The sequence below is a fragment of the Chiloscyllium punctatum genome, chromosome 45, assembly GCF_047496795.1.
Source record: "Chiloscyllium punctatum isolate Juve2018m chromosome 45, sChiPun1.3, whole genome shotgun sequence".
Classification (NCBI taxonomy): domain Eukaryota; kingdom Metazoa; phylum Chordata; class Chondrichthyes; order Orectolobiformes; family Hemiscylliidae; genus Chiloscyllium; species Chiloscyllium punctatum.
In genome coordinates this window covers 30,387,171-30,400,141 of record NC_092783.1, presented here as the reverse complement: position 1 = coordinate 30,400,141, position 12,971 = coordinate 30,387,171, and the positions used below count along the sequence as shown (strand labels likewise).

At 50.4% G+C, this 12,971-nt stretch overlaps 8 non-coding genes across 8 annotated transcripts; all 8 read right to left on the bottom strand.

Annotated features, from left to right (window-relative positions):
- Window positions 1-1,197: 1,197 nt before the first annotated feature.
- trnat-cgu (transfer RNA threonine (anticodon CGU)) lies at window positions 1,198-1,271 on the bottom strand. Its single transcript has one exon. It is a non-coding gene; the product is annotated as a tRNA-Thr (tRNA).
- A 1,556-nt stretch (window positions 1,272-2,827) lies between these two features.
- On the bottom strand, window positions 2,828-2,901 carry trnat-cgu (transfer RNA threonine (anticodon CGU)). Its single transcript has one exon. It is a non-coding gene; the product is annotated as a tRNA-Thr (tRNA).
- Window positions 2,902-4,459: 1,558 nt separating this feature from the next.
- trnat-cgu (transfer RNA threonine (anticodon CGU)) lies at window positions 4,460-4,533 on the bottom strand. The gene has a single exon. It is a non-coding gene; the product is annotated as a tRNA-Thr (tRNA).
- Window positions 4,534-6,089: 1,556 nt separating this feature from the next.
- On the bottom strand, window positions 6,090-6,163 carry trnat-cgu (transfer RNA threonine (anticodon CGU)). The gene has a single exon. It is a non-coding gene; the product is annotated as a tRNA-Thr (tRNA).
- A 1,556-nt stretch (window positions 6,164-7,719) lies between these two features.
- Window positions 7,720-7,793, bottom strand: trnat-cgu (transfer RNA threonine (anticodon CGU)). The gene has a single exon. It is a non-coding gene; the product is annotated as a tRNA-Thr (tRNA).
- A 1,556-nt stretch (window positions 7,794-9,349) lies between these two features.
- Window positions 9,350-9,423, bottom strand: trnat-cgu (transfer RNA threonine (anticodon CGU)). The gene has a single exon. It is a non-coding gene; the product is annotated as a tRNA-Thr (tRNA).
- A 1,556-nt stretch (window positions 9,424-10,979) lies between these two features.
- trnat-cgu (transfer RNA threonine (anticodon CGU)) lies at window positions 10,980-11,053 on the bottom strand. Its single transcript has one exon. It is a non-coding gene; the product is annotated as a tRNA-Thr (tRNA).
- A 1,556-nt stretch (window positions 11,054-12,609) lies between these two features.
- On the bottom strand, window positions 12,610-12,683 carry trnat-cgu (transfer RNA threonine (anticodon CGU)). Its single transcript has one exon. It is a non-coding gene; the product is annotated as a tRNA-Thr (tRNA).
- Between the last annotated feature and the right edge of the window lie 288 nt (window positions 12,684-12,971).

The following is a 12,971-nucleotide window of genomic DNA, read 5'->3' as shown; positions in this document are numbered from 1 at the left end:
CCAACTCTGAGCTTTGTACCACCAGCTCTACACTCACTTCCTGCCTCATGCCTCGCGGTCGGCATTGTCTTTCACTTTTATTACACTCCCTCGCTGCCGTTCTCAACCTATTTCCGGCCGATAGCAGGTGTCCGTTTAGGACCTGCCCCTTTTTGAAACGGATTCCTGGGAGATCGCCGTCACTCGATAGGGTAGGCTTTTGCCCGAAACGTCGATTTCGCTGCTCCTTGGATGCCTGCCTGAACTGTTGTGCTCTTCCAGCGCCACTCATCCAGGGTAGGATTTACTGCCCATCCCTGATTACCCGGCAGATCGGGGGATCAGTTACTTTGCTGAACCCTTGAACTCCTCAGCACGGAGCTCCAGCCATGAGGCTGCTAGGGAGGGGGTTCCAGGACTTTGATCCAGCGCTAGTGAAGCTACAACGAGATCTTTACAACTCAGAAAGCTGAGATGATCGGAGGGGGATTCGCGGAGCTAGTTTACCGGTGTATCTGCTGCCTTTGTCCTTCTAGATGAATGCAAACAATCACTGGGCTGACTCTGGCAGGATCAGCGGGTGTATTCTGTGCCTAACTAGCAAATCGTTTTCAATCGGATAATTCACAATTAGAGAAATAAATCTTCATTACGAGACTGGGAGCTGTATCCAGGTCTGGACGATGCAAACTCGGATTCCTAAACAGGGACCCCGCCCAGTGACGCTGACAGGAAACCTTGCCAACTGACTTGTACACACGCTGGTGACTGTCCTTCCCTCCATAACCACCTTCAGCAGCAATGTTTTCTCTTTTCCTTCTTCAGCAGAAAAAGAAAAGACAACTGTACTCCAACTCTAGGAGAAGGAGGATCTATTTTCTGTTGGTGTAAAATGAATGAACGGGGACGGGTGATCAGCTCGTGGAGTGTGTGCGCGCGCGCGTTTGCCACAGCATTCCCTGGTAAGTTAGCAGTGTCTCCACCTCACGTCGTTATTCCCACCAAACCTGGAATGAAGGTGGGAGAATAAAAGCGAACGAGGAGCAGGAGCGCTTGTGGAACAGCGGCACGAAATTCCAGGTAGAACGATCAGTGACTACTGCTGGAATGAGACCAGGATCGCCAAACCATAACAGGCGGCAACAGAACGTTGTGCTGTCTCACCAGCAACACAACTCTGGTAAGAAGACGCAAGTGCGCACTTTTGACACAGCAAGCAGGCACCACTGGGATTCGAACCCAGGATCTCCTGTTTACGAAACAGGCGCTTTTACCATCTAAGCCACGGCGCCACAGCGCGCGACTTGCGGTGTGTGCGCAGGTACAGTTGATTCATCACATGAACACAAGGACTCGTCAACGTGCCTTCCGTCTCAATCTTGCTCAGTGAGAATTGCAAAGAAGAGAGAGTTCACGACTCAACATTCTCCACGCAAACGGCACAGAAAAACGCAACCTGCTCTTCAATTCGATGTTCTCACCTCTTTAAACTGACAGGATAAAGAGGACGTGTCATCCTCCCTGGGCCCATTAAGGGCGTTATTACGCTCAGAGGGAACCTCACACCAAGGGGAAAAGTGTCACTGAAATGAACTGACCAGGAGTGGTGTGTGAGTCAGTGTAAACAGTGAGCAGTAAAGGGTGACCCATTAGCACCAACTCTGAGCTTTGTACCACCAGCTCTACACTCACTTCCTGCCTCATGCCTCGCGGTCGGCATTGTCTTTCACTTTTATTACACTCCCTCGCTGCCGTTCTCAACCTATTTCCGGCCGATAGCAGGTGTCCGTTTAGGACCTGCCCCTTTTTGAAACGGATTCCTGGGAGATCGCCGTCACTCGATAGGGTAGGCTTTTGCCCGAAACGTCGATTTCGCTGCTCCTTGGATGCCTGCCTGAACTGTTGTGCTCTTCCAGCGCCACTCATCCAGGATAAGATTTACTGCCCATCCCTGATTACCCGGCAGATCGGGGGATCAGTTACTTTGCTGAACCCTTGAACTCCTCAGCACGGAGCTCCAGCCATGAGGCTGCTAGGGAGGGGGTTCCAGGACTTTGATCCAGCGCTAGTGAAGCTACAACGAGATCTTTACAACTCAGAAAGCTGAGATGATCGGAGGGGGATTCGCGGAGCTAGTTTACCGGTGTATCTGCTGCCTTTGTCCTTCTAGATGAATGCAACCAATCACTGGGCTGACTCTGGCAGGATCAGCGGGTGTATTCTGTGCGTAACTAGGAAATCGTTTTCAATCGGATAATTCACAATTAGAGAAATAAATCTTCATTACGAGACTGGGAGCTGTATCCAGGTCTGGACGATGCAAACTCGGATTCCTAAACAGGGACCCCGCCCAGTGACGCTGACAGGAAACCTTGCCAACTGACTTGTACACACGCTGGTGACTGTCCTTCCCTCCATAACCACCTTCAGCAGCAATGTTTTCTCTTTTCCTTCTTCAGCAGAAAAAGAAAAGACAACTGTACTCCAACTCTAGGAGAAGGAGGATCTATTTTCTGTTGGTGTAAAATGAATGAACGGGGACGGGTGATCAGCTCGTGGAGTTTGTGTGCGTGTTTGCCACAGCATTCCCTGGTAAGTTAGCAGTGTCTCCACCTCACGTCGTTATTCCCACCAAACCTGGAATGAAGGTGGGAGAATAAAAGCGAACGAGGAGCAGGAGCGCTTGTGGAACAGCGGCACGAAATTCCAGGTAGAACGATCAGTGACTACTGCTGGAATGAGACCAGGATCGCCAAACCATAACAGGCGGCAACAGAACGTTGTGCTGTCTCACCAGCAACACAACTCTGGTAAGAAGACGCAAGTGCGCACTTTTGACACAGCAAGCAGGCACCACTGGGATTCGAACCCAGGATCTCCTGTTTACGAAACAGGCGCTTTTACCATCTAAGCCACGGCGCCACAGCGCGCGATTTGCGGTGTGTGTGCGCAGGTACAGTTGATTCATCACATGAACACAAGGACTCGTCAACGTGCCTTCCGTCTCAATCTTGCTCAGTGAGAATTGCAAAGAAGAGAGAGTTCACGACTCAACATTCTCCACGCAAACGGCACAGAAAAACGCAACCTGCTCTTCAATTCGATGTTCTCACCTCTTTAAACTGACAGGATAAAGAGGACGTGTCATCCTCCCTGGGCCCATTAAGGGCGTTATTACGCTCAGAGGGAACCTCACACCAAGGGGAAAAGTATCACTGAAATGAACTGACCAGGAGTGGTGTGTGAGTCAGTGTAAACAGTGAGCAGTAAAGGGTGACCCATTAGCACCAACTCTGAGCTTTGTACCACCAGCTCTACACTCACTTCCTGCCTCATGCCTCGCGGTCGGCATTGTCTTTCACTTTTATTACACTCCCTCGCTGCCGTTCTCAACCTATTTCCGGCCGATAGCAGGTGTCCATTTAGGACCTGCCCCTTTTTGAAACGGATTCCTGGGAGATCGCCGTCACTCGATAGGGTAGGCTTTTGCCCGAAACGTCGATTTCGCTGCTCCTTGGATGCCTGCCTGAACTGTTGTGCTCTTCCAGCGCCACTCATCCAGGATAAGATTTACTGCCCATCCCTGATTACCCGGCAGATCGGGGGATCAGTTACTTTGCTGAACCCTTGAACTCCTCAGCACGGAGCTCCAGCCATGAGGCTGCTAGGGAGGGGGTTCCAGGACTTTGATCCAGCGCTAGCGAAGCTACAACGAGATCTTTACAACTCAGAAAGCTGAGATGATCGGAGGGGGATTCGCGGAGCTAGTTTACCGGTGTATCTGCTGCCTTTGTCCTTCTAGATGAATGCAAACAATCACTGGGCTGACTCTGGCAGGATCAGCGGGTGTATTCTGTGCGTAACTAGGAAATCGTTTTCAATCGGATAATTCACAATTAGAGAAATAAATCTTCATTACGAGACTGGGAGCTGTATCCAGGTCTGGACGATGCAAACTCGGATTCCTAAACAGGGACCCCGCCCAGTGACGCTGACAGGAAACCTTGCCAACTGACTTGTACACACGCTGGTGACTGTCCTTCCCTCCATAACCACCTTCAGCAGCAATGTTTTCTCTTTTCCTTCTTCAGCAGAAAAAGAAAAGACAACTGTACTCCAACTCTAGGAGAAGGAGGATCTATTTTCTGTTGGTGTAAAATGAATGAACGGGGACGGGTGATCAGCTCGTGGAGTTTGTGTGCGTGTTTGCCACAGCATTCCCTGGTAAGTTAGCAGTGTCTCCACCTCACGTCGTTATTCCCACCAAACCTGGAATGAAGGTGGGAGAATAAAAGCGAACGAGGAGCAGGAGCGCTTGTGGAACAGCGGCACGAAATTCCAGGTAGAACGATCAGTGACTACTGCTGGAATGAGACCAGGATCGCCAAACCATAACAGGCGGCAACAGAACGTTGTGCTGTCTCACCAGCAACACAACTCTGGTAAGAAGACGCAAGTGCGCACTTTTGACACAGCAAGCAGGCACCACTGGGATTCGAACCCAGGATCTCCTGTTTACGAAACAGGCGCTTTTACCATCTAAGCCACGGCGCCACAGCGCGCGATTTGCGGTGTGTGCGCAGGTACAGTTGATTCATCACATGAACACAAGGACTCGTCAACGTGCCTTCCGTCTCAATCTTGCTCAGTGAGAATTGCAAAGAAGAGAGAGTTCACGACTCAACATTCTCCACGCAAACGGCACAGAAAAACGCAACCTGCTCTTCAATTCGATGTTCTCACCTCTTTAAACTGACAGGATAAAGAGGACGTGTCATCCTCCCTGGGCCCATTAAGGGCGTTATTACGCTCAGAGGGAACCTCACACCAAGGGGAAAAGTATCACTGAAATGAACTGACCAGGAGTGGTGTGTGAGTCAGTGTAAACAGTGAGCAGTAAAGGGTGACCCATTAGCACCAACTCTGAGCTTTGTACCACCAGCTCTACACTCACTTCCTGCCTCATGCCTCGCGGTCGGCATTGTCTTTCACTTTTATTACACTCCCTCGCTGCCGTTCTCAACCTATTTCCGGCCGATAGCAGGTGTCCATTTAGGACCTGCCCCTTTTTGAAACGGATTCCTGGGAGATCGCCGTCACTCGATAGGGTAGGCTTTTGCCCGAAACGTCGATTTCGCTGCTCCTTGGATGCCTGCCTGAACTGTTGTGCTCTTCCAGCGCCACTCATCCAGGATAAGATTTACTGCCCATCCCTGATTACCCGGCAGATCGGGGGATCAGTTACTTTGCTGAACCCTTGAACTCCTCAGCACGGAGCTCCAGCCATGAGGCTGCTAGGGAGGGGGTTCCAGGACTTTGATCCAGCGCTAGCGAAGCTACAACGAGATCTTTACAACTCAGAAAGCTGAGATGATCGGAGGGGGATTCGCGGAGCTAGTTTACCGGTGTATCTGCTGCCTTTGTCCTTCTAGATGAATGCAAACAATCACTGGGCTGACTCTGGCAGGATCAGCGGGTGTATTCTGTGCGTAACTAGGAAATCGTTTTCAATCGGATAATTCACAATTAGAGAAATAAATCTTCATTACGAGACTGGGAGCTGTATCCAGGTCTGGACGATGCAAACTCGGATTCCTAAACAGGGACCCCGCCCAGTGACGCTGACAGGAAACCTTGCCAACTGACTTGTACACACGCTGGTGACTGTCCTTCCCTCCATAACCACCTTCAGCAGCAATGTTTTCTCTTTTCCTTCTTCAGCAGAAAAAGAAAAGACAACTGTACTCCAACTCTAGGAGAAGGAGGATCTATTTTCTGTTGGTGTAAAATGAATGAACGGGGACGGGTGATCAGCTCGTGGAGTTTGTGTGCGTGTTTGCCACAGCATTCCCTGGTAAGTTAGCAGTGTCTCCACCTCACGTCGTTATTCCCACCAAACCTGGAATGAAGGTGGGAGAATAAAAGCGAACGAGGAGCAGGAGCGCTTGTGGAACAGCGGCACGAAATTCCAGGTAGAACGATCAGTGACTACTGCTGGAATGAGACCAGGATCGCCAAACCATAACAGGCGGCAACAGAACGTTGTGCTGTCTCACCAGCAACACAACTCTGGTAAGAAGACGCAAGTGCGCACTTTTGACACAGCAAGCAGGCACCACTGGGATTCGAACCCAGGATCTCCTGTTTACGAAACAGGCGCTTTTACCATCTAAGCCACGGCGCCACAGCGCGCGATTTGCGGTGTGTGCGCAGGTACAGTTGATTCATCACATGAACACAAGGACTCGTCAACGTGCCTTCCGTCTCAATCTTGCTCAGTGAGAATTGCAAAGAAGAGAGAGTTCACGACTCAACATTCTCCACGCAAACGGCACAGAAAAACGCAACCTGCTCTTCAATTCGATGTTCTCACCTCTTTAAACTGACAGGATAAAGAGGACGTGTCATCCTCCCTGGGCCCATTAAGGGCGTTATTACGCTCAGAGGGAACCTCACACCAAGGGGAAAAGTATCACTGAAATGAACTGACCAGGAGTGGTGTGTGAGTCAGTGTAAACAGTGAGCAGTAAAGGGTGACCCATTAGCACCAACTCTGAGCTTTGTACCACCAGCTCTACACTCACTTCCTGCCTCATGCCTCGCGGTCGGCATTGTCTTTCACTTTTATTACACTCCCTCGCTGCCGTTCTCAACCTATTTCCGGCCGATAGCAGGTGTCCATTTAGGACCTGCCCCTTTTTGAAACGGATTCCTGGGAGATCGCCGTCACTCGATAGGGTAGGCTTTTGCCCGAAACGTCGATTTCGCTGCTCCTTGGATGCCTGCCTGAACTGTTGTGCTCTTCCAGCGCCACTCATCCAGGATAAGATTTACTGCCCATCCCTGATTACCCGGCAGATCGGGGGATCAGTTACTTTGCTGAACCCTTGAACTCCTCAGCACGGAGCTCCAGCCATGAGGCTGCTAGGGAGGGGGTTCCAGGACTTTGATCCAGCGCTAGCGAAGCTACAACGAGATCTTTACAACTCAGAAAGCTGAGATGATCGGAGGGGGATTCGCGGAGCTAGTTTACCGGTGTATCTGCTGCCTTTGTCCTTCTAGATGAATGCAAACAATCACTGGGCTGACTCTGGCAGGATCAGCGGGTGTATTCTGTGCGTAACTAGGAAATCGTTTTCAATCGGATAATTCACAATTAGAGAAATAAATCTTCATTACGAGACTGGGAGCTGTATCCAGGTCTGGACGATGCAAACTCGGATTCCTAAACAGGGACCCCGCCCAGTGACGCTGACAGGAAACCTTGCCAACTGACTTGTACACACGCTGGTGACTGTCCTTCCCTCCATAACCACCTTCAGCAGCAATGTTTTCTCTTTTCCTTCTTCAGCAGAAAAAGAAAAGACAACTGTACTCCAACTCTAGGAGAAGGAGGATCTATTTTCTGTTGGTGTAAAATGAATGAACGGGGACGGGTGATCAGCTCGTGGAGTTTGTGTGCGTGTTTGCCACAGCATTCCCTGGTAAGTTAGCAGTGTCTCCACCTCACGTCGTTATTCCCACCAAACCTGGAATGAAGGTGGGAGAATAAAAGCGAACGAGGAGCAGGAGCGCTTGTGGAACAGCGGCACGAAATTCCAGGTAGAACGATCAGTGACTACTGCTGGAATGAGACCAGGATCGCCAAACCATAACAGGCGGCAACAGAACGTTGTGCTGTCTCACCAGCAACACAACTCTGGTAAGAAGACGCAAGTGCGCACTTTTGACACAGCAAGCAGGCACCACTGGGATTCGAACCCAGGATCTCCTGTTTACGAAACAGGCGCTTTTACCATCTAAGCCACGGCGCCACAGCGCGCGATTTGCGGTGTGTGCGCAGGTACAGTTGATTCATCACATGAACACAAGGACTCGTCAACGTGCCTTCCGTCTCAATCTTGCTCAGTGAGAATTGCAAAGAAGAGAGAGTTCACGACTCAACATTCTCCACGCAAACGGCACAGAAAAACGCAACCTGCTCTTCAATTCGATGTTCTCACCTCTTTAAACTGACAGGATAAAGAGGACGTGTCATCCTCCCTGGGCCCATTAAGGGCGTTATTACGCTCAGAGGGAACCTCACACCAAGGGGAAAAGTATCACTGAAATGAACTGACCAGGAGTGGTGTGTGAGTCAGTGTAAACAGTGAGCAGTAAAGGGTGACCCATTAGCACCAACTCTGAGCTTTGTACCACCAGCTCTACACTCACTTCCTGCCTCATGCCTCGCGGTCGGCATTGTCTTTCACTTTTATTACACTCCCTCGCTGCCGTTCTCAACCTATTTCCGGCCGATAGCAGGTGTCCATTTAGGACCTGCCCCTTTTTGAAACGGATTCCTGGGAGATCGCCGTCACTCGATAGGGTAGGCTTTTGCCCGAAACGTCGATTTCGCTGCTCCTTGGATGCCTGCCTGAACTGTTGTGCTCTTCCAGCGCCACTCATCCAGGATAAGATTTACTGCCCATCCCTGATTACCCGGCAGATCGGGGGATCAGTTACTTTGCTGAACCCTTGAACTCCTCAGCACGGAGCTCCAGCCATGAGGCTGCTAGGGAGGGGGTTCCAGGACTTTGATCCAGCGCTAGCGAAGCTACAACGAGATCTTTACAACTCAGAAAGCTGAGATGATCGGAGGGGGATTCGCGGAGCTAGTTTACCGGTGTATCTGCTGCCTTTGTCCTTCTAGATGAATGCAAACAATCACTGGGCTGACTCTGGCAGGATCAGCGGGTGTATTCTGTGCGTAACTAGGAAATCGTTTTCAATCGGATAATTCACAATTAGAGAAATAAATCTTCATTACGAGACTGGGAGCTGTATCCAGGTCTGGACGATGCAAACTCGGATTCCTAAACAGGGACCCCGCCCAGTGACGCTGACAGGAAACCTTGCCAACTGACTTGTACACACGCTGGTGACTGTCCTTCCCTCCATAACCACCTTCAGCAGCAATGTTTTCTCTTTTCCTTCTTCAGCAGAAAAAGAAAAGACAACTGTACTCCAACTCTAGGAGAAGGAGGATCTATTTTCTGTTGGTGTAAAATGAATGAACGGGGACGGGTGATCAGCTCGTGGAGTTTGTGTGCGTGTTTGCCACAGCATTCCCTGGTAAGTTAGCAGTGTCTCCACCTCACGTCGTTATTCCCACCAAACCTGGAATGAAGGTGGGAGAATAAAAGCGAACGAGGAGCAGGAGCGCTTGTGGAACAGCGGCACGAAATTCCAGGTAGAACGATCAGTGACTACTGCTGGAATGAGACCAGGATCGCCAAACCATAACAGGCGGCAACAGAACGTTGTGCTGTCTCACCAGCAACACAACTCTGGTAAGAAGACGCAAGTGCGCACTTTTGACACAGCAAGCAGGCACCACTGGGATTCGAACCCAGGATCTCCTGTTTACGAAACAGGCGCTTTTACCATCTAAGCCACGGCGCCACAGCGCGCGATTTGCGGTGTGTGCGCAGGTACAGTTGATTCATCACATGAACACAAGGACTCGTCAACGTGCCTTCCGTCTCAATCTTGCTCAGTGAGAATTGCAAAGAAGAGAGAGTTCACGACTCAACATTCTCCACGCAAACGGCACAGAAAAACGCAACCTGCTCTTCAATTCGATGTTCTCACCTCTTTAAACTGACAGGATAAAGAGGACGTGTCATCCTCCCTGGGCCCATTAAGGGCGTTATTACGCTCAGAGGGAACCTCACACCAAGGGGAAAAGTATCACTGAAATGAACTGACCAGGAGTGGTGTGTGAGTCAGTGTAAACAGTGAGCAGTAAAGGGTGACCCATTAGCACCAACTCTGAGCTTTGTACCACCAGCTCTACACTCACTTCCTGCCTCATGCCTCGCGGTCGGCATTGTCTTTCACTTTTATTACACTCCCTCGCTGCCGTTCTCAACCTATTTCCGGCCGATAGCAGGTGTCCATTTAGGACCTGCCCCTTTTTGAAACGGATTCCTGGGAGATCGCCGTCACTCGATAGGGTAGGCTTTTGCCCGAAACGTCGATTTCGCTGCTCCTTGGATGCCTGCCTGAACTGTTGTGCTCTTCCAGCGCCACTCATCCAGGATAAGATTTACTGCCCATCCCTGATTACCCGGCAGATCGGGGGATCAGTTACTTTGCTGAACCCTTGAACTCCTCAGCACGGAGCTCCAGCCATGAGGCTGCTAGGGAGGGGGTTCCAGGACTTTGATCCAGCGCTAGTGAAGCTACAACGAGATCTTTACAACTCAGAAAGCTGAGATGATCGGAGGGGGATTCGCGGAGCTAGTTTACCGGTGTATCTGCTGCCTTTGTCCTTCTAGATGAATGCAACCAATCACTGGGCTGACTCTGGCAGGATCAGCGGGTGTATTCTGTGCGTAACTAGGAAATCGTTTTCAATCGGATAATTCACAATTAGAGAAATAAATCTTCATTACGAGACTGGGAGCTGTATCCAGGTCTGGACGATGCAAACTCGGATTCCTAAACAGGGACCCCGCCCAGTGACGCTGACAGGAAACCTTGCCAACTGACTTGTACACACGCTGGTGACTGTCCTTCCCTCCATAACCACCTTCAGCAGCAATGTTTTCTCTTTTCCTTCTTCAGCAGAAAAAGAAAAGACAACTGTACTCCAACTCTAGGAGAAGGAGGATCTATTTTCTGTTGGTGTAAAATGAATGAACGGGGACGGGTGATCAGCTCGTGGAGTTTGTGTGCGTGTTTGCCACAGCATTCCCTGGTAAGTTAGCAGTGTCTCCACCTCACGTCGTTATTCCCACCAAACCTGGAATGAAGGTGGGAGAATAAAAGCGAACGAGGAGCAGGAGCGCTTGTGGAACAGCGGCACGAAATTCCAGGTAGAACGATCAGTGACTACTGCTGGAATGAGACCAGGATCGCCAAACCATAACAGGCGGCAACAGAACGTTGTGCTGTCTCACCAGCAACACAACTCTGGTAAGAAGACGCAAGTGCGCACTTTTGACACAGCAAGCAGGCACCACTGGGATTCGAACCCAGGATCTCCTGTTTACGAAACAGGCGCTTTTACCATCTAAGCCACGGCGCCACAGCGCGCGATTTGCGGTGTGTGCGCAGGTACAGTTGATTCATCACATGAACACAAGGACTCGTCAACGTGCCTTCCGTCTCAATCTTGCTCAGTGAGAATTGCAAAGAAGAGAGAGTTCACGACTCAACATTCTCCACGCAAACGGCACAGAAAAACGCAACCTGCTCTTCAATTCGATGTTCTCACCTCTTTAAACTGACAGGATAAAGAGGACGTGTCATCCTCCCTGGGCCCATTAAGGGCGTTATTACGCTCAGAGGGAACCTCACACCAAGGGGAAAAGTATCACTGAAATGAACTGACCAGGAGTGGTGTGTGAGTCAGTGTAAACAGTGAGCAGTAAAGGGTGACCCATTAGCACCAACTCTGAGCTTTGTACCACCAGCTCTACACTCACTTCCTGCCTCATGCCTCGCGGTCGGCATTGTCTTTCACTTTTATTACACTCCCTCGCTGCCGTTCTCAACCTATTTCCGGCCGATAGCAGGTGTCCATTTAGGACCTGCCCCTTTTTGAAACGGATTCCTGGGAGATCGCCGTCACTCGATAGGGTAGGCTTTTGCCCGAAACGTCGATTTCGCTGCTCCTTGGATGCCTGCCTGAACTGTTGTGCTCTTCCAGCGCCACTCATCCAGGATAAGATTTACTGCCCATCCCTGATTACCCGGCAGATCGGGGGATCAGTTACTTTGCTGAACCCTTGAACTCCTCAGCACGGAGCTCCAGCCATGAGGCTGCTAGGGAGGGGGTTCCAGGACTTTGATCCAGCGCTAGCGAAGCTACAACGAGATCTTTACAACTCAGAAAGCTGAGATGATCGGAGGGGGATTCGCGGAGCTAGTTTACCGGTGTATCTGCTGCCTTTGTCCTTCTAGATGAATGCAAACAATCACTGGGCTGACTCTGGCAGGATCAGCGGGTGTATTCTGTGCGTAACTAGGAAATCGTTTTCAATCGGATAATTCACAATTAGAGAAATAAATCTTCATTACGAGACTGGGAGCTGTATCCAGGTCTGGACGATGCAAACTCGGATTCCTAAACAGGGACCCCGCCCAGTGACGCTGACAGGAAACCTTGCCAACTGACTTGTACACACGCTGGTGACTGTCCTTCCCTCCATAACCACCTTCAGCAGCAATGTTTTCTCTTTTCCTTCTTCAGCAGAAAAAGAAAAGACAACTGTACTCCAACTCTAGGAGAAGGAGGATCTATTTTCTGTTGGTGTAAAATGAATGAACGGGGACGGGTGATCAGCTCGTGGAGTTTGTGTGCGTGTTTGCCACAGCATTCCCTGGTAAGTTAGCAGTGTCTCCACCTCACGTCGTTATTCCCACCAAACCTGGAATGAAGGTGGGAGAATAAAAGCGAACGAGGAGCAGGAGCGCTTGTGGAACAGCGGCACGAAATTCCAGGTAGAACGATCAGTGACTACTGCTGGAATGAGACCAGGATCGCCAAACCATAACAGGCTGCAACAGAACGTTGTGCTGTCTCACCAGCAACACAACTCTGGTAAGAAGACGCAAGTGCGCACTTTTGACACAGCAAGCAGGCACCACTGGGATTCGAACCCAGGATCTCCTGTTTACGAAACAGGCGCTTTTACCATCTAAGCCACGGCGCCACAGCGCGCGATTTGCGGTGTGTGCGCAGGTACAGTTGATTCATCACATGAACACAAGGACTCGTCAACGTGCCTTCCGTCTCAATCTTGCTCAGTGAGAATTGCAAAGAAGAGAGAGTTCACGACTCAACATTCTCCACGCAAACGGCACAGAAAAACGCAACCTGCTCTTCAATTCGATGTTCTCACCTCTTTAAACTGACAGGATAAAGAGGACGTGTCATCCTCCCTGGGCCCATTAAGGGCGTTATTACGCTCAGAGGGAACCTCACACCAAGGGGAAAAGTA